Source organism: Myiozetetes cayanensis, unplaced genomic scaffold (assembly GCF_022539395.1).
Source record: "Myiozetetes cayanensis isolate MyiCay16 unplaced genomic scaffold, myiCay2020 scf13, whole genome shotgun sequence".
In the NCBI taxonomy this organism is placed as follows: Eukaryota; Metazoa; Chordata; class Aves; order Passeriformes; family Tyrannidae; genus Myiozetetes; species Myiozetetes cayanensis.
The window spans coordinates 15,374,282-15,395,938 of NW_026086937.1; the positions used below are offsets into that span (position 1 = coordinate 15,374,282).

The 21,657-nt window shown below is 43.8% G+C and overlaps 1 protein-coding gene across 14 annotated transcripts in view; it reads left to right on the top strand.

Moving 5' to 3' along the window:
• MCF2L2 (MCF.2 cell line derived transforming sequence-like 2) overlaps positions 1–21,657 on the top strand; it is a 161,652-nt gene that overhangs the window by 82,662 nt on the left and 57,333 nt on the right. The window lies entirely within an intron of this gene.

Genomic DNA, 21,657 nt, shown 5'->3' on the forward strand with positions numbered 1-21,657 from the left:
CGCAGAGCTCCATCCCCCACGCCTCGTCCAGCACCTTCCCCCGCGGAGCGCCAGGACGGCCCCGCTGCTCTGCCCGGCCCCGCGCTGGGAGCGCCCGCTGGACTCGACAGCTGCGGGGCTCGAGAAGCGCCGCGAGTTCAACCGTGCCCCGACCGGGCGGTCCCAAACGGCCCAGCCCCGGCTCGGGAGCGCCCCGAGCCCGCCGTGCACACAGCTCGTCACCCGAGCTGCCGTCAAGGGGCGGGCTGACAGACAGGCTGCACCCCTGTCACAGGTACAGCTCTGGAGATCGGACAGCTCACACTTCAGGGCTACTGTCTCTGCTAGCAACTTGGGTTTAGTGAAGAACCCAAAGCACAGAAAGCCACCTGAGTCCAGCCTTTCCACCCTGCAGTTTAAAATTCAGTTCTTGTAACCAGAGTTGTCTCTTCTATGTAGCAGAGAAGAACAGCCTGAAGTTGCAACTACCTGCTCAAGCCATTAAAAAACCCGAAAATAAAGAGCTTTGCCAAGCACTAAATGTAGGACTAGCACCGTAAGGAATGATACCCCACAAGCTAAGCAATCGCTGCATAGAAATAACTCCTGAAGCAAGAGAACACAAGCTATCATTTTTAAGTTAGAAGTTCTGTGCAACACAAATGTTTTGAGAATGTTTTACTCGTCTGAAGTCTTGCAACTAGATAACGATGAGAACACAACACAGTATAGAAATAAGAAAACTTGGAGCAATTTTGTGGTGCTCCAGGAAGACAACTGGCTGCTCAAAATGGGAACCACGCGTTGGTGTACCCGAGGATTGCAGATTGTAATGCATAACAGAAAAGCTGTATGGGCAGTTTGGTGAATAAAAGTCAGTCAGCGCTTTTTATAGTATCAGTTTAAACCCTTTTTATTTTGGAAACATGAAGTTAAACAATGCACCTCAGAGTTATAAACTCAGCAACTTTACAACAGAACACTACTGTAAAGCTTACTCTTGTTTCAGAGATGCAGACAAGCTGGAGTGTTACAGAAATCCAGACATTTGGTAGTGTCTTTTGGAGGAGTTGGTCTGAAGATACCAGGTAGTCAGGTTGCCCACCGCCATCATGATAAGCCTAAAAGCAGAGGACTGAAAATAATCTATTTAACCACTTGAAGCAAGGTTTACCCTGGTAAACATGGGAATCCTCATCACCAAATACGACTTCTTTAGATTACACTTGGATAAGAAGTTTTGGCAACAGGCTGCAGTTGCCCATGTCATCGGGTAAAAGGAGACAATCAACACCACAAATACAAAGGACAAGGTCACTGAAACCTAGCAGTGAAATTAATCCACATGACAGTTATCCCCACTAGGAAAAATAAAAGTCCTCAGAAAAAAAACCAAAACACCAACAACACCCAAACCAAACCCACAAACCAACCAAAAAATCCACCACAAAACATGTCAGTCATCACGGAAATAGCTTTAAATATGGAGCAGATAGCAGGGGACAAGAGAGATGCACAGACTCCCTTTTCATGCTACCTAGCACCTCCCTCCTGAAGTCAGGGATGCTGGAACGAGAGCTTAAGCTTCTCCTTGCAGAAAAAACACACCATTAAATTAACTGAGTAAGGGCTAGAACAGCCTGGTCTGTCATTTCCTTATCTAGTTCAGGGGAATTAAATCAACCATTAGTAGTCAGAAATTGTTCAGAATCCTCCTCAGAAATATACCTCTCAGATAAAACTTTAAAATGTGACTATAGATGAACAATACTGATAAAATTTACAGAGGCCTATACTTGCCCATCTCTCTCCAAAAAAAGTCTGGAGACTTGCACTGAAGGTACTGATGCACAGGTAGAGTCTCTTTGACCGTCAGAACTTTTTATAGCCCCATTTACAAAACCCATCCTTTGGGCTTAGTCATGTTCTCCTTCCCTTAACAGGAAGTTAAGGAAAGCAAGTTGAGTCACCACAGGAGCTATTTGCTGCCATGTGAATCTCATAATCCTGAGAAAACAGTCTAACACAGCAGTGTGTGTTCTCCCTAGCAAGAGGAAACACCATGGAACAGAGATAAAACCATGCCTGACAGTCATTTTTCTGACCATAATTAAGGTGTTTTGCCTCTTGATGTGCATTTTCTTACTCATGGCTTGAAAGCTGTTAGATTCACTCTGAGACCTGAGAGAGGCTGTGAGAACCAAGCACTAAGTTCCTGCAATTGCCTTCCTTTCCAGTAGATTTCAGATTCGTGACTGCACGTGGTCTTCCCCCTGTTGCAAGTACTGGAGGCTTTTGTCATCCTGTAGCAAGCCTGCCTTTCCTAAAGGAGCTTTAACTTTTCAGTATTACCAAAAGCATGAATCACTGAATGTAGCAACTGTTCTATTCTGTATTTTGCATTCAGAATATATTCTGGTATGAAAGTGGAGCTAGCATGGGTTGTCTTGCAAACACAATAGTTCGTAGAGTGACCACTATGGAAAAGCCGATCCTTAGGGAGCTACTTTAAATATCCACAGAAGTCAATATTTGGGAAAAAAAAAAAAGTCATTATGAAGTTTATTTCAGGATAGAAGAGTTTTGGGAACTCTGCTGAGGAGTGGCAGACAAGAGAGATCCTAAAGAAACACAAAGGCACCCCAGACATGAAACACCAGAGACATAGACCCTTGCAGGAAGAACCATGAAGAGACAACATTCACACTTGAACATGGTGGTTTTTCCCAATTACCACTACCCTGATAAAAACCTAAACCCAAGAGAGACCAACTAAGACTGCCCAGAGAGAACATCTCATTTTCCAACAGCTACAAATTTTGTCATGTGGTACCAGATGCAGGGCTGGGCTTCAATACACCATATCATAGAATCACAGAATTAGATGGGTTGGAGAGGACCTCTGAGATCACCAAGTCCAATCCTTGATCCACTACCACCACAGTTACTAGACTATGGCACTAAGTGCCACATTCAGTCTCTTCTTAAATACCTCCAGGGACAGAGAATCCACCACCTCCCTGGGCAGCCCATTCCAATGCCTGATTACCCTCTCTGTAAAGAACTTCTTCCTAATATCCAACCTAAGCCTCCCCTGGCAGAGCTTGAGACCATGCCCTCTTGTCTTATTGATAGCTGCCTGGGAAAAGAGACCAACCCCCACCTGGCTACAACCTCCTTTCAGGGAGTTGTAGAGAGTGACAAGGTCTCCCCTGAGCCTTCTCCAGGCTAAACAACCCCAGTTCCCTCAGCCTCTCCTCACAGGACTTGTGCTCGAGTCTCTTCACCAGCCTGGTTGCTCTTCTCTGGACCTGCTCCAGCACCTCAATGTCCTTCCTGACCTGAGGGGCCCAGAAATGGACATAGCACTCCAGGTGTGGCCTCACCAGTGCTGAGTACAGGGGAAGGATCACTTCCCTCATCCTGCTGCCACACTGTTCTTGGTGCAGGCCAGGATGCCATTGGCCTTCTTGGCCACCTGGGCACACTGCTGGCTCATGTTCAGCCTCCTGTCAATCAGCACCCCCAGATCCCTTTCTGCCTGGCTGCTCTCCAGCCACTCTGTCCCAGCCTGCAGCGCTGCATGGGGTTGTTGTGGCCAAAGTGCAGGACCCGGCACTTGTCCTTGTTGAACTTCATCTCGTTGGAATCAGCCCTGCACAAGGTGCATTTTAGGACAAAGATCATAACGTATAGTTATTTTTCACTCTGCCTGGGACAGAAGATAAGTTGAGATCACAAGTGGCTTTGCCAGACAACAGGATATACCACGAAGCACTATCTTAAATGGAAACATTTTTTACAATTTGTAGCAACTGTCCCTTTAACATCAACAACTCTTGGATAAAGTTCAGAAGACCTACAAGAAAGACTGTAAAACTGAAACGTTATCTAGTTTCAAACAGAAGTAATCCAAAGAACTGCTCATCATTACGTCCATGTCTTGTCCTTGGCTGTGCCAAAGAGCCAGTTGAAGGGTGCCGTTCTGTGCAATGGTTGAGTTCAATCAAAAGCCGGGGGGGACAGCCTCACACTCACTCTTCCCCCAGTCCTCACCACAGCAACCTTCGACAGCTCTGGAGTTTACCTCTTGCCCTCAAAAGGCAACCTGATGAAACCCTGAGGAAGTATCAGAAAGAGGCTTACTGAGGTCAAGCTGTGCCTAACCTGAGTGCACAACAGGATTCAAGAGTTTCCTTTGCAGAACCAGATGTAACACACATTGTTTCTGAAGCTTTCGGTCTTTTCAAATCTAAGCTACAGGCCAGGCTCTGTGGCTACAGAAAACTTGAAGCCCTAGGACAGGCTTTTGCTCTAAAGTCAGGATAGTCCTGTCACATGAGCTACTCCATCTGAGCTTGTTTGACAGTGGAGTGTTAGAAGGCACATCGTGGAGGTGCTCCATCCTGCTTCAGGTGGACTCCATCCTGTGTGCTCCATCCTGACATCAGATGTCACAGGGACATCTGTGACCAATTCTACAGCACTAAAGGAACGTGCCCAGCCACAGAGGTGACCGAAGCAGACATGCTGCAGTTAAATCTGCATGGGCCAAGAAAAGAGTGAGTTAGATTTTCTTGAAGCTTTCAAAATCTGTTCAGAAAGAGGCTACAGGTTTCAAAGAACATGTGTTTCGATATGTTTTAGAGTTTTGTTTGTTAAGTAGAATTTAAAACTTTTTTTTTTCCCCATGTTTGGAGCAATTTAAACAGTTATAATTCCTGTAAATTGAACTCTTCCATCTCCAGCATTACTGATTTATGTATTGCTTACACCCAAAGACCAAAGGAAACCTAGTCAAGTTTGCACATCAAATAATAACAAAACACAAGCTTATCAAGATTTTCCATTCCAACTGTTAAGAAAGTATCTAAGTTAATAGGAGCAAAGCCTAAATGGAGTTTGCTGCTTACAGCTTTAGCTACAAGATTATGTAACCCAGGTTCCTCTGATCATTTTTTCCTTTGCTGAGGTGTCTTTACAAATTTCTGTTATCTCTACCCTGGCCTATGTCCTCCTTCTTCACTTACCAATATTTGAAAAACTTCTTACATATCTTAAGAAGTTGCTTTGAAGCTAATCTTCAGCTTCTCCTTTTATATGAGCCGTGTCACAAGAGAAAACAGAATAGAAACACTGAGCAAGCTACACCCTGACACTTCTAGGACTTCCTGTCATAGTGACAGAAGGTCACTTTTAGGAAAAAAGATGCAGTAAGGTACTTAGCTAAGTCTGTCTTCCTACACGGTTTGCAACCACCAAGATGAAAAGAAATCACAAGCAACTTGCAAAGAAAATAATTTTAAGTAATGTCAAAACTTCCACTATTACACCTTGTTCTGTTCTGTACAAACTGTTAAGAAATGGAAGCCAAGTTCTGTAGGAAAACATGGTCACAATGGCAATGGGATTAGCAAAAAGAATGGCTACAAAGACCTATGAAAAATTTACAATCAGGTCATGGATGTTGCATCAATAAGAAACATAAAGCAGGGATGACTGACAGTAGCTTTTCAGACTTTTTTCAAGAACATATAACCCATCTTCTGCAATCTCCTGTGCAGGCTTTGCCTGCAAGCTCTTTAGTTTGCCTGCAATTTCTACTCAGGCTGTGGTTTCCTAGGATGGGAAATCAGCATTCTTAGATGCTCTTTGTGCATGCACTGAGGACTTCTCAGACTGAACAGACACGTGATTTTCTATGGAAGTGAACATCCAACACCTTCCAAAACATCAACTCTTTAAATGATTCTGAAGTTGTTCAGTCAAGAGCAATCTCCTCATTAAAGAGAAATAAAAGGGCCAAATTCAACATCCAGGGGAGTTTTGTATCACAAATAACTACAACAGTACCCAGAAAAAGGAGCCACTGAATGCTGTGCCCACTTGCTGGTTCTCACTGATGTGTAAAACTTGCAAGTGCTGAGCAATCTCTGAAGTGTTGGTTGGCAGAGAAATCAAAAGGATGGCAAAGCTTTAGATGACTAAAGCAGTTCAACTCTTTCAGGGCTGGAAGCAGAAACAGGTTGTAAATGCTTAGCACTGCCAGGAGGCAGCTAACTGCCAGTAGAGATTTAGTTTCTACAGAGGTTCTGCACTTATTGTAACTATTGGGTAGAAAGGAAGAGAGTGGTTTCTTCAATTTCCCTTAAAATGAGCTGCAAGCTTCCCAGCTGCTACAAGCCAATCTAAATTGAGACATCTGCCAGAATGAACAGATTTGCCTTCTTAAGTAGCTTTCGTGAAGATCAGCTGCCCAAAACAGCCACTGTGGAGACGGTAGGAGAGGAGCAGGACCACATCTTTCAAACACCAGTCTACATTTAGACTGCAATTCTCAGTTGTTTTAACCTGCTATATCCACTGCAGACTCTTCCCCATACAAGCTAGAAGGAAGGATGGTGTTTTTCAGAATGAAAGTCTCCAAATTATGAGTCATTTAGTTCAAGTCATTTTGCATAAAACACACAAGCACCAACATGAAATTCTCTGCTTTATGTGAAGCAGATTGAGTGAAAAGAGCCCGATCTTTATACTGACAGTAAGAATAATATTCTGAAGTTTTGGACTTGCAGTGACCTGATTGAGGCCACATACTCTCATTTTCTGAGGAAAGGGTCTAAGTTAAGCACTTAACCTCCACACAGACAAGTCAGAGCTCTTAAGACACAGCTAAAAAGGCTGTAATGGCACCTATTTCACGACCCACTGCATCTGTTTTGGCAGCAATGAGCTCTAATGCTACACTGAGCAGCAGTCTGCATTTATGTAAATTCAGTTCTACAGTGCCAGTATTTAAAGATGGGCCAGACTGCCACACGTTCCTTTCTGCTCCCATGTGCTAAGGAGAAATAGGCAGCAAAGGGGCAGAGCACATTACCTGCAGTTGTTAGTGTTGCCCTCTCGGGTATAGCCTCTGCAAAGTCATCTCCCTTCCCCTTTTATAGTGGATAATTTCTGTTCATATTTGGAATCTTATCTGGAAGCTTCTGTACAAGTGCTGTAATGAATTTTCTAGTGACAATATTTCACTTAATCTCATAATATTATCAACACACCTTGCCTGCAAAAATGGGCAAAAAAGAGGATTACAAAGGGCTCGCTTGCCACTGCTTTCTATCCCACATTACTGTATCCATCTCTTTAAATAAGTGTATTGCAGGCAACCTTGCAATAAGGACATCCCATTACACATGGCAAGCTTTGAACTGAAGAAAACTGTTTTCCCCATACCAGAATGAGCAATTGTGAAATATCAAGTAGTTAAGGATACAGTGCAAAGCTCAGCACTGGAAGACAAGAAAATGCAAATTCCCTAGTTACACATTAATACTGAATCCCTGTTTCATAGCATGTTCTAACTGAAGAGCTACAACATCATGGCCCTACGTAATCAGTAATTCTTTCTGCTGCCTGTTTTAAGTAAGCCCATTCAAATATTTATTTTCAACTAGATCTAGAGATGTTATTTCCTGCCTATTTTCCCCTCAAACCTAAGGTGATTTCTGTTCCAATCTGCAGGCCATACCTGAAGATCAAGCTGAACAACTATCTGAAGCAGACTTTTTCCATGCTAACTGCCAAACTAAAAGAGGAAGTCAAATTTCAGACTGACACAACTAATTATAAGAGTAGTTCAAGCTGCCTTTCCACGGGGCCTCACTTAGAAGCTTTTCTTTTGCCTAGTAAGAATATTTTAAAAAAATGCACTGAGTTAGAAAGTGTATGAAGGACACATGTAAACACAAGACTAACACCACTGTACCTCATCTACTCCCCAGTCTGTCCATCTTCTCTGACAATACTCTAGCCTATAACCCCAGTTCAGCATCAAACTCCAAATGGATGTCCCATATTGCAGTCAGAGTTTGCAGTCAAAATTTGGATGTTACATGAGTAACTAGCATGTGGGCAGTAAGGCAGGAACACAAGCAAATAAGAATTTGTAAGTTCAATTTGTAAGTTAGGATACAGGGTGTTTCTGTGCCAAAAGGATTATGGTTTTCTCCTTTCGTTTTGAAAATATAATAAAACATGTTGAAATTATAAAAGTCAAAATACAGGTTAACTTACAGGGTACAGGAACTGGTGGGTTTTTTTAAGTGTTCTATGAGACTAGTTTTCTCCTTTCCAGATATAAGTTAGCACAGATCAGATATATGTGAACTGTTGAGTCCACACAGGAGAATATCATCCCATCTAGACTTCCCAGTTCAGTTCAGCTGCATAAACTTGCCTGTCTCTCTTAAGCCTGGCTTATTAACCTTAGCCAAGTATCATGCTGACTTACCATCCCGACACCATTTACGCCCCATACATAGCTGAGCGTGACAGAAGTCCTGGATCACCCTACTCTGTATCAAATCTTTTCCTCCAGGTGTTTGTTCCCAAACCTACAAACAGAGCCCTGGGAGACAAAAACCACATACACAAGAATTTGAGGAAACTGGGATGCAGAACACTAGTTCTGGTTCCCATCCCATCAGTCAGAACCATCACCACTTTAGCTAAAAACTCTTCCATCCTGGTGACTCAGGTCACACACTCAGGAACACAGTCTGGTTTTCAGTTCTTTACACACTTTGTAGAAAGTAAGGAGGAAATCACGTCCCAGTCCTATGCATAGGGATACCAGACAGTACAGACTAATGTTCTCTATTGCTGGGGAAGTACTCAGGTCTTCAGTTTCAAGGCCATGCTTCCCACACCACATGTACTGACCCAGCAAACACAAGGGCTAATGCTACACTGAATCCACCACGCACAGAGCTGTACCTCAAGCAAAGAACACACTTACACAAAGGTCTCCTAGTAATTTCACAGCCCTCTTAAAGGAACTTAAAGGAAACTTCTAGGATCAGCCTAGAAAAGAAGCTGCTCTGTGGAGAAAAACAATACTTCTATCAATATCTAAGGAAGCATGTGTATGTAGAGTTAATTTTAAAAGATGAGCTTTCTGATGAGTGAACAATCATGAGGAAGAGAACCTCTTTAAGATGACCCCTAATGGCTCATCCCCTCCCACAGATGTCGTAGAGCTGCCATTAGCACAGCACTTCAAAGGCCTCCTCTTGAGGTCACCAAGAGCAAATATTGCTTAAGCCACTTCATCTTTCCATACAGCCACAGCTGTGCATGCACTGAGAACCGACAGTCACTGCACGCTGTTCCCTGGGCCCCGAACAGAATCAGGCCTTGTTCATTCTCACACTCTCCCGTTCTCTGCTGGGCAGAGCTGCCAGTAACTCTTAAGCTAAAAAAGAGAAATGCTGTATTCTGCTCGAGGCTGGGGGGAGAGGGGAGTTGAAAAATGACCCTGTCTGCTTCATGGATAACCCCATGTAGTGGGTTGTCTTCTTTTATTAATAGGAAACACATCTGTTCAAATCAAGCAAGCGGCCTATCTGACCACGCACTCGCTTCTTGTTTAGCAGTTGTACTTCAGTTATTTTCTCAAGAGATTAATTACCATTTGGGGTGGTTCAGCAATAATTTGCTACAACTGTCTCAACACATACAAATTCTGCATAAACATGAAGCCTGTATATACAACATACACACACGTTTTCTATAAAAGCATGAAGTACTAGTCATTCAAGACATTTTTAATGCCTTTAAATTAAAGTTAGATAAATGGCACCTTGAATTCAATTAAAGAGTCACCCTAACTTTAGGCAAATCATTATCTAGAAATAGCAACATATCAGTGTCCATTTCTCCTAACTTCCAGCCTGCAATTCTGAAAGCATTCACACAGCCTTCACTGGCATAGGAAAGCCCAAAATAGTGTTAACTTTTAAAGTGAATAACCATTATGTTAAGAAGAACAGGTAGTTTCAGTAATCAAACTCCTGATCAGACAAGTACCATCCAAACCTGTAAGGTTTAGGCACTCCAATCTCTGTTTGTATCAAAAGATATCACTCCTTGTGAAGTGACTGTCAGTTTGGGGAAAAGATTAAAGAAACAGCAAAGTTTAGCTAAACCTAAGTGTGCCAGATGAACTGGCCAACAAAAAGGACCAGAGGGGATAATGTTTCACCACTGATTTAGCACTTCTGTGAGATCTGGATTCATACATCCATCTATCCTTTTCCTTTAGATTGTTAGTGAAATGTTTAATTTCAATTATTTTATAGGACTACGTAAGTTTCAAGGCTCTGATGTAGTTTTCAAGACAGTCAAATATTTCACTTCAAAAGCTGACGGTTCATTGAAAATTTAAAAACAAATTCAATACCAAAGGCACATAAATACACATGGGGGGTCTCCATGTTTGCTTCAAGCCAGCCTGAAAGGCATAAACACCTCAGATTTTAGGATAATGTGGATCGAGAACCACCTCAGCATATACAAAGGAGCTGCAGATTGCCTGGAATAATAGCGGTGCAAGGCTTTGTTTAAGCCTGTCTGCAAACCGGGTGGGATGAATTCCATTAATCCTCTCCTACTTCTGTGGGAACTAAGAAGAATTTTGGCCTTTTATACAGCCTCTTCTGCAATGCAGCAGGGCCAGGGATTGAACAGGAGACACTCGTCTGCTTCTTGTTATGCGGTCTGGGGAGCAGGAGCAGCACAGGCTCACGGAAGAAAAGCAAAGCAAAGCACCAACCCCCCCACACGCACTTATGAGAAACACGAAAACAGAGAGCTGCGGCCACTGCAGGACAGCATCCTGCAGTTCCAGCTCATCACGGCTCAAGTGCCCTCACTGAGAGCTGCTAACAAGCCACTGGCCATAACAAGCCACAGAACAGATGACTAAACAAAGAATTCCTCAGGCCAACCTTCGAGATTCAAATCAGATAAGAAAAGTCAAACAAAGGAGCTGCAAAACACTCCCAACATGTTTAATAAGTAGAGAGATTTCTCCAAGACTACAGTCTTTGTAAATTAAATGAAGGAACTTGTGTATTTGCATTTAACCAGAAGTACTTGTCTCTGCTTCGGTGAAATGGATAAGAGGTCACACTATTCAATAATATCAAGAGCTAGTAAAAATAATAATTTTTTATATCTAAAAATACATGTCTATTGTACATATGTGTGTACATATAAACACTTCTTACCAAGACTAATGTAAGGCCAAGAATGTAACTGAACTACATTCAGCACTTGCATACACACAGCACCAGATCAAGAACTGCTGTGAGGACAGTTTGGTGAAATGGAGTTAAGTACAAAATATAAATGGACTTCATCGAGAGACAGACCACAAAACACCACACTGTGGACTCCAGAAGGAAGCTACAAAGATGGGAGCAGAAGCTTGCAAGGCAGAAAGCAAGACAGAAGGAAAAACAAAGACATCACTAAAGAAGCCTGATCATTCTAGAAAGTTGAGCTTTAACTACAGTGCACTACAAAGTCAGTATTTTTAACTACCACAGGACTTCTCTCAAGTCTTGCTGACAAAGCAGTCAGAACCTCGAAAAAAAAAAAAAGTTGTAAGAATGACTCATGAATGACCTTTGCCACCCTTAGTATCCACTATAAGGGTTTCCTACTGGAAAATACAGCAAATAATATTTTGTTGGAAAGTCGGGACGGTTACAAGGACGAGTTGTGAAAGCACTTTTTATGGTCTTAACCATAAAACACCTGACACACTCCATTGTACAGTACAAAGTTAAAGCCTAATCTTCCTTTAGTAACCAGCTCAAGTATCAGGAAATCCGTCCATCCTCCCTCTGTTTCATACTCCATGGAAAAACACAACTAGAGGGTACAGGGCTGCAGTGACGTATGATGAGTAGCAGTTAAAAAACCAAGTTTCCTGCCCTAAGACAAAAGGTCAGTTTTGCCTGACAAGCCTCCTCAGGTCTCTGCAAAAGTGAAATTGAGAAAAACAAACATCGCAGGATGCAGCAGCAGAAGAAATATGAGCAGACTTAGTGGGCCAACAGAATGTTCAATTTGAAGAAACTTTCCTCAGCTCTAAATGTAAAGGACAAGTTAAATCCCTTCCTTTGCCACCCATGTCCCAGAGTACCTCCAGCAATATGCTGGGTTGACAAAAGAAGCTCTTTATTCCAAAGATGTGGCATCACCCGACTTGTTGAGGTTGAACTGCTGCACCCAAAAGCTGACAGTGTACCTTCAGAGCATGGCAACATTCCTGTGAGTTTTGAGTGATCAGACACTTTCTATTCAAGTTTAAAACTACTTCCAGAAATCTGGAGATGGTACCAGTCATCCCTGACCTCATGAAATTGGTTTGTAGGAAATCAGCTTCCTCTGCACTACAAGGCAGGAACTCCCACAGCCCATGGTCTTTGCAATATGTAGATGTATGTCCCTCTTCAAGAGTCCTTCCAGCCAAGTTGCTTTCACTTACAACATTCCCTTCATCAGTTCACAGGTTGTTTAGCAGTTTGGGGATCTGGCAGAGTTTCTGAGTTATTCACACATGTAGTAGCCACAGCATCTCCAAGCCACAATTCTGTCTAAGTTGAAGATCAGCCTGTGCAGTCAGCCAAGCAATAAGTAAACCTCAGGACTGGTACAGATTCATTCTGAAAAGCTGCAAATTCCAAAGCGAAGGTGTTTCATCATCCTGTATCCATACACTGTGCTGGTTTCCCCATTGACTAAGAATTTAAGTCAAGTGTCATCTTTCAGAGGTACTTCTGTAGCATTTCCCTTTTGTTGCTGCCAAGAGCAAATGTCCCACGAAGAAAGTTTATGAAAGAGCAGAACCCCTCTAATGTCTGTGACTATTATTTCAGTTTTTGAAGGCTGAGGAGTGCACAGATCTCAGTTCAGGATCTGGACCACAATCTTCCAAATATTACAAAGAATCCAATTATGCAATGTCTCTTTTATCAGTGGAAAACTCTCATTTCCAGCCAACCTGACAGAGGTGGACCATGCTGCTTTCTGCAGGCTTGCTGAGGTCTGCTAAATAATGAGACAGCCTCAGTCAAGATGCACATATCTTAGGAAGCTAAGGAAGGTATCTGACTAAATTCTGCAAGTGCCATATGGAAGGAAGAGCCAGTAGTGCAATGCTAATCCATGGTGTTCTGGCTCCCTCCACTTCTTTCTGCCAGTTCCAAAGCCCAGCAGACCGACTGCAGCAACAGCAAAACCACAGGGAGCTTTCCCAACAAAACCCCCTCAGTACTTCTGTACTTTCAGTAACCAACATCTTCAAATTAAAGGATTACCTAGGCAATTCCTCAGGCATAGAGGGATAACCATGGGAGAGGCCGTGCTCACTACATCCTAGATGCTGTAACACTGTAGGTGCAGAGTAACACCAAACATGTAAGCCACTGGCATTACACACGATAAGTGATGACTTGCAGGGTTTTCCACATGCTTCTCCCTAATCTGTAGGCGAATTACCATTCCTAGTGTCAGTACTCACTACTCCAGTTTGGCCAGATGTCAGAGAGACTGTCCCAACTACTGCTTTGGGCAGCAGGAACAACCAGTTTGTTTCTCAATAATTTAGGATCTTGGAGAAAGCAGAAAGTGATAGAGTTTTGATTCACTCAATGAAGACAACTAGCAAGCAGATACTGCTATTACATTTCTAAGCAGAAAAACAAACAAACTTCAAAATCCCTACCAGCAAAAAAGCCTACAGTTTTACTGAGATCCTACATTTCTGTATGTAATAGACAGACTTCTATGAAACTAGTTGTGTGCAGAACAACCAGTAACTTCCGAAATACCAGAGCAACATCCAATTCTATGGAACAGTTCAGCTTTCTGGAATACTAGAATGTTCCATGGGTGTTATCAACAGTGATTTACTGTCTCCTGCCCTGTTCAACAAGCAAAGAAAAAAAGCCCTGGCATTTATCCTCTCTTAGATTACAGCTATTTTCCCTGTTTAAAAATTAATCTATTCCTTTGCTAACCCCATCCTTTTCCCTTTCCAACTGATAGGAGAAATGCAAGAATTGGGTAGGAGAACAAGATATCATCATACAAAACAGATTTCAACAGCTCCATTAGTAGTTTCAACACTAAGAGATCCTCAGGCATCAGCCTGGGCAGTCCCTAGATGAGGATGCAGCAGCACAAGCGAGCAGCACGTACCGAGTTCTTCACTACTTTGCAGAGCCAAGATAGTTACAGGGGTTTCTCATTGTCTTGCACTTGCTGTAGTTGCTTACACTGGAGTAATATCAGTCTCCCATCTCTGGGTACTCCCAAGATCTTGCGCAGGAGCAGTTAACGAAGCTGCTTCTCCCAAAATAGTCCAGGTGTTCCCTGTGCTCCGCGGATGAGCCAAAGCGACTCCCCCTTTTCTCGGGCCCCGCCGCGCCCGCGGCTTTGCCCCGCACGGCGCCAAGAGCATCCTAAGCTCTTCCGAAAACCTTTGAAACCCAGGAGAGCCGAACATACTGGGAAACTCTCGGGCTGAAGGACAACCCGCCGCCTCCACGGGGTTTCCCCGGATAGCTGTTGCCGCCTCCCGGCACCCCCACGAACCCTCAGACCAGCGCAAAGCGATCGTGATCCTTCCCGCCGCCGCGTTTTCCCCATCCCCCGGGGCATCCGGGGAGCCCGGGAGCGGCCTGGGAGGGGCGGGGGGCAGACAACAACTTCCAGCCATGCGGCTGCGGGCGCCCCTTCGGGGGAACAAAGGCGGGGGCCGGCCGGGCCCGTCCCCGCACACCTCCCCCGCCGGGAGCTCCGCAGCCCGGACAAGAGCACAGGCAAAGAATGGTACTTTTCTTAGCTTTGCTTGGCGCAAAGGCGCGCTTGGAAAAACGTTCGCTCTGCCTGTTTTGCCCAAAAGCTTCTTCTCCCGCCGGTTTTCCCTAAGGAGTCCCCAAAAACTGCTCGGGAGAGGGCTGCTCCGTGCCCGCTTCCCGCGGGGGAGCCGCTCCCGGCCGGGCTCCTCGGGCACTAACGAGGCCGGGTGGGGGGCGGCTGCCCCGGCGCTCCCGGGGGCGCGTCCCCGCGTTGCAACCCAGGGCTGCGCGGAGAAACTGCCAGCCGGGTTTGCGAGTTTCTTGGGTGGGAATAGTTGGGGGGGGGGGAAATCCAATTTTCCAGTAGGAAAAAAAAAAAATAGTTTGGAGAAATAGGAAGCCGGGAGGGGCTGCTGGAACAAGGGGCGGGAGGAAACGCCGCTGCTTTGAATGGGTTGTTTCACCGCAGTGCCCGAGTCGTCGCGGGTTTTCCCTCCAAGGCTCAGGGCATGAGAAGGACCCTGAAAGGGCCACAAAAAGCTTCTGATATTTTTCCGCCCTTTTTTTTTTCTACTTAAACATAATCGACTGCCAGACAGAGGTTTGGGGGGGGAATCTGCTAAATGGCTACACAGAATAGACATTAAAACTGCACTAAACTTTGGGTCTCGTTTATCACAGAAATTTGAAATCCCAAACCCCCGAAAAGACCCTTTTTAGGACGGGAGTGGAGCAGGCGCGTAGGGCGTTAATGGATGCGGTCTGCACCGAAACCTTGGAAACAAAGCAGTTGGAAAACTCGTTTGTCCAAAGCAGGGAACCACAATTCCTGAAACGCGGATAAGAGAAACACCCTCCTCCCCTGAACAGACCAGCTCTTACAATCCCCGAAGCCAGACAGAAGAGAGAGAGAGAGAGGAAAAAAAGTAATTTAGAAATCCAGAATATTTTCTCTAATTTTCATTACCCGGCCACTCGCTTTAGCCACAAGAGGAACGAACAAGCCGGCTGCTCTTAGATTAGAAAGCGGGAGGGGGAACGGGACGACGCCCAGCAGAGATTCCCGCACCTCACCTCCAGGACTGGCCGGCGAGCTGCTTTCTCCTGCGCTTTCCTCGGGGAAGAGGGACCGGCCGGGCCGCGCTCCCCGGTAGCATATGGGCTCCCGGGCCCGGAGCCACCGGCTCCGCCCCCTCCCCGCGCCCGGCCCGGGCTCCCTCCTCGGCTCGGGTGTCCCACTGTTAGTAAACACCCTGCCCGCCCGCGGCACTGCGAGCCCTGGGCATTATCTGCGCTCCCCGGGAGGTGGGGAGGGTGAGACTGCTGCGAGCTGCGTGGGGAAACGGCGCCTTGCGACGGCACTCGAAAGTGCTAAAAGTAATGTTGCTTAGAAGTTCGAAAGTACTTACGTCTTAAAAATGCCTTACGTTCTTAAGTTTAGCTAATTTGTGCTCTAAGTCTCCGAGGTGCCAAATAACGTCTTACTGCTGGGTAGGTAGTTTGCGGATCACAGTGAAACATCCCGCTTTTTTTTTTTTTTTTGTTGGAAATTTCAAGAGGAGTAAGAAAGAGAGTGATTTGGGTTTCCTTTTTCTCTTGTACCTTCCCCACAAACCGTGGTGACTTCTTACACCACCTTAAGGGGAATGAATGCCTGATTCACTGAAGAACATCAATAGTAAGTCTCCATGGGTAGTAGACTGAAACAGAAGTATTTGTAAAACAAACCAAAATAAGTGCTATGAATATACCTTCTTTAAATACACTTTTGCAAACTTTTGTAAAGAGAAAAAGTGGGTTAAAAAAAAGCACTCATTCAAATTCAGTTGAAAAGCCACTATAATGCTGTGCCTTGTATGGTTTCATAGAATCATAGAATCAGAGAGACTTCTCACTCAACAAAATATCAAACACAAACCCATTGTGTATCTCCCATTCTTTCACATGACTGTGATTGATCTGAATCATTCCTGACCTCATCATTGACTTCACAGAAATTTAACTATTGCATATCAAGACAATTAGGGTGTGTTTGTCGCTTTACAACCATAAATCTGACATCTTTGTGAGGTGAGGAATTGTTTTCTTTTCACACACAGGAGAGAAAATCAGATTGGAATACTGTTGTCAAGGTCATCCAGCAAAAGTAGAGCAAGGGTAAAATCTGAACAGCTAATGATTCCACAGAAGGATGTGTTGCTTTGCAATACAGGTTTTGTTTGGAGAAACTTCAAGGCCTATGGAGTTTTTCACTTGATCTCTCCTTTCTCTTGTTGTATGCCTTAGTATGACTAAGCACTTTACAGCAGCCTTCCCAGATTTGTCTTTGTCTGTTTGATTCTGCAGTAAGACAAAATATAATTCTTTACAGTTGGCAGTTCACCTTAGAAGGAAAAGTTTGTAGATCATTGTGGAAATTTGACATGTTATCTAAGCAGTGTTTAAATTATAATAGAAATAGCCTTATAGAATCATACAATCATAAAATCAGATGGGTTGGAAAGGACCTCTGAGATCATCAAGTCCAACCCTTATAAAACAAGCATCATTCATTTTTCTTATCAGAATGATAATTACTGATTCTTTCCCTAGTTCACAAACGTGGGGGTTTTTTTCCATAAGTTGTTCTTCTTTCTTACTTTTAGTTGTCATTTCTGCTTTATACGTGTCTGGGTAATGTAGCACCCAGAAAATACAGCTTCAATGAGTCACATTTTCAAAATCAGGAGATACATTTAGAATTTCAGGTGTGTGTATGTGGAAGCATGATTCAGACATAATTACAAGTTTTGAAGAACTGGGTACATGGAAAGCAAAGTCAGAGGTGTTTCAATTATTGAACAAGAGTCACGGCTTTGGATCAGCACTGCAAAGAGACTTAATTTGATGTGACTGAGTTTGTCTTACAGTTATGTCCACTTTTCTCCTGAAAAGTGACATGTGTTCAAGGGATCAACGACTTTTCCTTTGTGCTCACTTATGTCCCATCTTGATTGATCTGAATTTTCTCCAATTTAAATGCAGCATCTCTGTCAGTGAAGTAATCACACTTCCCCTCCCTCTTTCTCCTTTCCCCTTTCTCCTTTCCCCCTTCCCCATTCCCTTTTCCCCTTTTCTTCCTCTTTGTTTTAAAACAAAATCCTGTTAGGGTCAGGTCCTCTGTTGAGATAAATCTTATTAAGAAAGAAAGCTCTAACTCTTCTTTTTTTGCCCAGTGATGTTGTAAGGGAGGTTTTTTCAACCTTTATTTGTTTATAAATTAGATCTCAAACATCCCATCTCAGCCATATCTTCCCCACTCAGCCCTGACAGCTGCAGAGCAAGTTGCATCTCTAAACCAACAAAAAAGGAACGTGCACCATCAAGCCTACTACCCAGAAAAGCCCCTCACGTGTGGTTTTCCACAGGAAACACCTACCCTGGGTGTAGTTCTGCAGTTGTGCAGTGGTACAGCACACACAGGTTCAGGTCACAGCTCTAGAGAGAGCAAAGTGGTTTATTGGGGCAAGGACTGATACTGGGAACGGATGCGGGAGAGTGCAACGCGCACTTGCAGGGATGGGCATTTAGGCAGGCGGATTCCTTGTACCCACACAGCCATCCATCCCAGCTGAACTCATGTCTGGCTGGAGACTTCAGGCCCAGTATCAGTATAAATAATGTGTTAATAAGATTCAACAAAACAGGGAGAAATACTTAGATGTTATGGTTTTGTAGTGTGATCTGTAATTCCTGCAGGTTTGTGTTAAGCTGCTCTGCTCTCACTGTTTCACACTCTCAATATGGGCAACATGCTTTTAGCTATTCTTGCCCAGTGGAAGAGGAAGATAGGAGGGAAATTCTGTTAAACAATTTGTTTCTTGAAAAGAAAGTAAAGCCTGCCTACCAATGAGGTATTTTCACAAGGAGGTTGGGATCAGAGATCTGTCATTTATTGCTTCTGAGCCTTTGAGTCTACAGGGAGCCCTGAGGAACCTGCACAGTGCACTCGGATGGGTTGTGACAGGTGCCTGTGTGGCTGGATTGTTGTGTTGTCCAGTGCAGCCCAGGATAGTCTGGGCCCAGGGTTCATGAGAGGAGATATTCAATCAATAGGAAGAAGAACAGTTCTGTTTGATAAGCCAAACCAGCATCTTTCTGTGTATCCATGAGATGTTTCCTGTATGAGAAATGTGATAGTCTTTCACAACTACATGACTGTGCTTAGAGTGGAAGTGTGAAGGAGTTGGGCATTTTTGGTAAAATCACGAGAAGGGCAACCCTTTCTAGTTCATTCACACAAATGCCTGTTATTGTAGCAAACTGACCAAATCCATGGAGTCCCAACGACTGCAGTCCTTAGTATCTTATATGCATTAACTACATTACTGGGATATTATTCAATTTATGTTCAAATGTTATTGTGGGGAGATGATCAGATGTTCTGTGGTATTATTTTATGAAAGGAAATGTGATTCATAAGTCTATTCTGATGTTTCACAATCAGTCTAAGCTCATTTAGGGCTGCTGCTGCCCCTTCTGCTTTCTCTTCCCACACACACTCCATGTTGTCCTTTTGCATCCCTTGTACAGGCCTGGCAAGTGTGCAGCTGGTATGACCTTTTTTTTCCTTTCTTTCTTTTTGTGAGATTAGTTTTGAGCTGAGTCAACTCCTCTTGCTCAATTTACCTGAGTGTGCAGGCTGGTGTGGCCTCACTGTCAAATGCAAGGAAAGGGGCAGGATGAAGTGACTGGGAGCATGCAAAGGTGCACATTTATTCCTTCATAGTAATGGAGTGGATAAACTGATCAAGATACTCCACCCAAATACTTGATATTGATGATCCCCATCAGGTAACAAAATTTGAAATATTTTTGTCGTTGATTGGCTTTGGATCTGACTCACCCATCATTTTTCTAGTCACCCTTGCAGCAAAGGCTGGGAGAATTTGTTAGGCAATGTTAGTGCTTCCCTTTGAAAACATGCAAGTTTGGCATCTGTTCCTGGGCTTTCTGACCACAGTTTCACTCTTTTCATAAGATGACCCCCCAGATCTTGCATGTGGTGTTGATGTTCTCAGTGAGTTGACAATGTGGCCTTGCAAGTGGTCACTTACAAGCACAGCAACTTGTAAATTGAAGCAATGGGTGTGCAGTGGCAGGAGTGACAGGAGTGTTACTCGTTTCATTTTCATTCATGTCTATTACTACTGAATAATAAACTGGAAAATTGCAAGGCATTGGTGGGTTTGTACTCAGATGTGGCATGGCACATAAGCAGCACAATCCCTGCTTTCTGAATTAAATCCTCATGAGACTGTAAGCTCTCCTAAGCTTATATTCAGGTAGAATTAACCTCATGAATGACCAGCTCTGGGGTTTGGAGTCTGAGGTATCATTTATGGGACTTGAATGAAAGAGAGTCAAGTTTAAGAATGAGGAGTGGCCTCATCTATCACATATGCATGGAGCACTACTGTAAATGTGCAAAATCGTTTCCAAGCATGTACAAAGAGCAAACTCACTGACTGTCCTCTGAATATACATTTAAAGTTTGCTTTACATGCTGAGGAAACCTGTGGAGCATCTGGGATCACTTCTGCACACCAGCAGCCAGCTGTCACTTTGCAAATTTGCATTCTGGAGTGTGCAACCTATGGGTCTATGCCTGAAGGTGTTTGCACCCTTAAATGACAGGTTCCAACTGCAGATTTGGATATGATTAAAATTTAAGAGTCCTTTAAATTCAGTGTGTCTTAATATCTGAGTCAGGCCTACCCTCAGTGTTATTGATTTAACAAGGACTAGGGAGCTTCATAAATCAGTCTGTGCATCCCTCTGAACATATCACTGAATCATCAGGTTGTGTGGGTGGAGCAGGACAGCCCTTCTGCCCTGGGTAAGGAATTAGAAGCTATTTTCAGAATGAGAATATTGTGCCAGAGCCCTATTCTAAATCAGCAATAGCAAAGTTGCACTGACATTAGGACTGGGAATTGCTAAATTTAGGTGTGGACTGGTGTCAAAAATAATAGTAGCTCAGGGAATGCTGCTGAAAGCTTTGGTGTCCAAGTGCTTGTTGTAATCATCAGAGCTGCATATGGCAGGAGAGAACTAAGGTTCCTGATTTTTTTAGCTATTAGCCAAAGGTGCAGTACTTCTACAGGAGGCAGAGATAAATATTAGAATCACAGAATAGTGTGGGTTGGAACAGACTAAAAGATCATTTAGTCCAACACCCCCTACCATGGATAGGGAACCTTCTTCTACTCCAGATTGCTCAGAGCCCCATCCAGCCTGGCCATGAACACTTCCAGGGATGTGCCCACTTCTCTGGGCAGTCTGTGCCAGTGCCTCACCACCCTCACAGTAAAGGATTTCTTTGTGATATCTGATCAAAATCTTCCCTCTGTTAGTTTAAAACGTTGCTCCTTGTGCTGTCACTACAGATCTTAGTAAATTCCTCTCTCTTATCAGTCTCCTTTATATTTTGAAAGGCCATAAAAAGGTCTTCCTGGAGTTCCTTCTCTTTTCCAGACTGGACAACCCCAAAAGGGGGAATGATTTGCCCCTTTTATATGGCACAAGTAGGATACATTGCAAAGGTTTCCATACAGTGTGTAAGTGGAAGATATGACAAATTTCATAATATAATGTAACATAAAACTTCTATTACAATGGAAAGAAGGTGATTTTGGTGAGTGGTTGAGACAGAAGTATTACAGTAGAACCCCAACAGCATGTCTTGCCAGTCTAATTTCCAGTTTTATGAAAACTTTCACCTGGTAGAGGGGAAGAACTTGGAGCCTACATTTTAAAAGAGAATCTGTGGTCTTGGCTTTATCGATAGGCACAGGGAGCTGGGTTTTTTACTAGACTTAATGAAAGTGCAGTCAGCAGGAGAAATTTCAAGAAGCCACAAGCCATTTCTTGTTTGCCATCGTCTCTTTCAACTTTTACTAAATCTTTGTTTTCAGAGAAGATTCCCTGTTGGGCAGATTGGCTCCAGCACTTACAAGTCTAATTACAGCCTAAAGGGTTGGGA